The sequence below is a fragment of the Phalaenopsis equestris genome, unplaced genomic scaffold, assembly GCF_001263595.1.
Source record: "Phalaenopsis equestris unplaced genomic scaffold, ASM126359v1 Scaffold000041, whole genome shotgun sequence".
Classification (NCBI taxonomy): Eukaryota; Viridiplantae; Streptophyta; class Magnoliopsida; order Asparagales; family Orchidaceae; genus Phalaenopsis; species Phalaenopsis equestris.
The window spans coordinates 368,514-372,417 of record NW_018164483.1 but is presented as its reverse complement, the minus strand read 5'-3'; positions in this window follow the sequence as shown (position 1 = coordinate 372,417).

Here is a 3,904-nt window from a genome sequence, read left to right as displayed (position 1 = left end):
AGTGTTTAAAGGCCGTCAAAACTACATTCAAACAAGTGTGCAAATCAGCACCTAAACTCTACATACATCTCTCCAAATCAGTAGGTAAACCAACCCTAAACAATGTTTAGTATGCAACAAAACAATTCTTTTGTCACACATGTAAGTATTCAAGTTCCAAGTGTGGGACATTTAAACCTATAAGAGCTGGACGGTATATGTGTATGCAACAAAAATAAGAGTTCAGGTGTTAAATATGTGCATACACAAGAATTATGCGATAGGTATGTAAATGCCCCAACTACACCCTAAACAAATCAATTGTCCTAAGGTTGACGTGACAAGCTTTGTCTCCCCCACTCCTTAAACATTTTGTTAATGGGAATGTTATTGAATGAATATATGTAAATCTTTTTTTTTTTAAATCCTTTCAGCTTGCTGCCAATCAAATGGTCAGGACTTAATTAGAATTATCATCTATTATGCCAGATAATACTCAAAACTTAGCTGCTATGGGATTTACTAAGCCTGAAATTTCATGACGTATTAAAGGAACATTTACATGCAAAGTAAACAATTCTTATGTATTTACATATTGATGCCTAAACTTCCATGTTTACATATATACCACGTTGTCTTATCAATGAGAAGACGTATTTCACATTTTAACCATTGAATTGGAGTTGCTTTTGATTCGATATAAGGAATTTGTATGAGCGTGTGACTTGATCTTGTTTTTTTTTTTAAATGAATCGATACTGGAAGTTTAAATCCTTAGATCAGATAGAAAAATAAACGAAATTCTTAAATCCATAACCACTTGGCAAGACAATATCGTTGGGAGGACTTTTGTGATCTTTAATCCAAACTTCATTTACTGACATTGCATTTCATTTAATTTTGGCGTGCTTAAATTGGTGTACAACTCAAGCAGAGAAATCATGTGATTATAAAATGCAATCAGGAATAAACAGTTGTGAAAGCATGAATCATAAGATCGCCTATAACAATGAATAATATTCAATTGTAAATCATGTAGAGCATGCCTTCTTATAAGCAAATGAATTAATTCCAGGGAAAGCACGAGTTTTTTCTGTTATTGATCACTTCAGTGGAGGGTCGATTTTTCTGTTGTTGAAACTACCATGCGAGCTTAAACCAGAGAGATGGATGACACTTATACAATTCCCAAATACAAGATCACCCCTTAAATGAATTTTAGGAATACCAAAACTATAATAAATCTTGAAGGTTTGAATCCAAGAATAAATCTAAAAGTTTGACCCTGACTTCGTCACCAAATTTTGAGACTAGGGAGTCGAACCGTGGTGCTGCTGCCGGTAGAGAAGTCGCCGACGGGGAAAAGTGGTAGAGCGGTTTGCGGTGCAGAGAGGAGAGCAGATGCGGCCAAGAGAAGGAAGGTGAAGCAGGAGCGTGCGGGTAAGGCAAGCAATTTCAGTGCGGGAGAAGGGGCAGTGAGTGGGATTTGTCGTGAGGGAGAGGCGAGCGAAGCTTCGGTACAGGGAGTATGCGAACTTCGGTGCTGGGAATAGGCGAGCGACTTTGGTGCAGAGGAGAGAGGTTCGGTGAGGGGAAGAGGAGACGAGGCAGGCGAGTCTCGAGTGGGGGTCTTTGGCACGAGAAGGAGGAGATCGCACGAGGTGGAGGCAAGGCAGGCGAAGGTTTCGGTGCAGAGGGAGAGCTCGTAATCTGGTTGTGAGGAAGGGGAGGTCGAATGCTTTCTTTTCGGTGAAGAGCGGGATCTTATATCCCGGGAATTGCAAATGAACGTTACGGGATCTTGGGCGCGGATTAATTAGTTTCCATTGATTGAGAAATCTAAATGGAAATCTAATAACACCTGATTAAAGTGAGATTGGGCAGACTTTATTTTGAAATTCAAAATTTTAAATTCAAAATTTTGCAGCACGAATCCAGCCCAAATCAAATGCGAGTTGAACCTGCGTTTAGCCCAGGACCGTGCCCCGCTAATTAAAAAAATGTGCATCGATTTTTGTGTCATTTGTGCGCGTGCGTAACCTTAGCTATATGGGTGTCCTTCCTGGCAAAAATTGATGTTCCGAACGCGTCTGCGCGATCCGTTTCGTCATCTGGGGCCGTCTAGACAAGTTCGCCGACGATCGGGCTCAAGTCAAAGTCGTGTGTGGTGCAGTGAGTGCGTGAATTGCGGCGTTTGCGAGTAATCGAGTCACAAAAGGTTCACATAAGGCCTTTGATCCTGTAGGAACTCATTTTTAGGCCCTCTATATGTTGATCCTTAGCTCTTGTAACTAAAAGTTGAGTGCTTGGAACCACTCATACGAGTTCTTCACAAAAATGAGTCAAGATGTGGTTTAAAGTTTTACGGGAGGTGGGCTCCATTTTTAGTCTGCTAAGATGGTCAACAAGGAACTCCTACGCTAGATTTTGGGTTCTGGGAGTGAGAAACTAAGATCTCACTGAAAATGAGGTCATTAGCTTACCATAACTAGTGTCTGTGATTGTAGAAGGGTTTCTACTTCATCGGTCCTCTCTCTCTACTTTAGCTCTAAATTTTTCTATAAATTAAAATCTAAAGTATGCATTACTCCGATTTTACTTTTGCTGTCATTTTATTTCCTGGGCATATCTAATATCATATTTTTTGAAGGGGAGCCTATATGTCTTGTTGTTTTGTATGAATGAATATTCTCAATTATTGGAGATGAAAAACTATGAGTTGTAAGGATATAGTTAGGAATAGCAAGAAACGTGATAATAGATACATTTAGCTTAGCTAAATTACGGTGTCTTTAATTAGTGATAAAATGAGGATATAATTAAGATAAAATTTTTGTATGTAATTACAAATAAATCTTGAAAAAGAGTTTTCTCGAACTTTTAGTTGACTTAAAATAAAAATAAATCAAAGTCCTCGAATTAAAATAAAAGGAGTTTTCATGAATTATCAAGTCATTCTTAAAAAAAAATTGAGATAGAATTTATGAAAAGGCGAGCGTTTCTTCATAGTATTTTTAAATTATTGGAAGATGCATAACAGTAAATTGGATGGTTTGTGCGGAGATAAAATAATATCAAATTTATTGAAGAAACAAAGCCTATTCCTATTTCTTGACGATCAAATGATTTTTATCAATTATCAGAGATGGAAAGCTTAGTTGTAAGGATCAGTTGTAAGGATACAGTTAGGTGGAGCCAGAATGGTGATGATAGGTACATTTGAAGTATTATGCTCCATGTCAGGGTAGAGATTACGTTTAGATAATCTATAGCTCGAGCATTATGCTCTTTATTTCTAAGATAGAGATTCTGTGGCTTGAGATTCTTTCATTAAAATTTTCTAATTTTCCTACGTGAAATTTGTTTTTTAACTTCATTTATTCTTATTTATTATTATTATTGTTGTACCTATTTATTTGTGATCATCATTATGTTATATTTTTTGTTAATAAAATATTTAGAATAAACTATTATCTTTCAAAGTAAAATCCTGTTGGGCAGCCGTTTGAGGGTCTGATTGGGATAGTTCTCTGTCTGTGTTGTGTTTCAAATCACTATCATATTTTTATTTGTGGAACTGCTTTTTTGTTGTTTTCTAAAATATTTGTGATAGAAGGGTATTTTTAACAACCAAAATTGTTAAGTGATAGTTATAAGAAAGATGTTGCCATTTATAATTTCCCTCTGCCATTTTTGTAGAAAATTGTTTCCCCAACACAATTTTAAAACCACCCTCAGAACAAACAACCGCCCCAAACAGACCTTAAATTTCGAATCTGCTGTGTCAAGTCTAGGAGATTGAGAAGTTTGAGGTTATAGAAATTCATTTCACATCAAGAAGTTGGCAAACTCATGCACGCTTGCATGACTGCACAAATCATGATTGCTACTGACTTGGGTTCAATCTGACAAGTTTCGATTACAC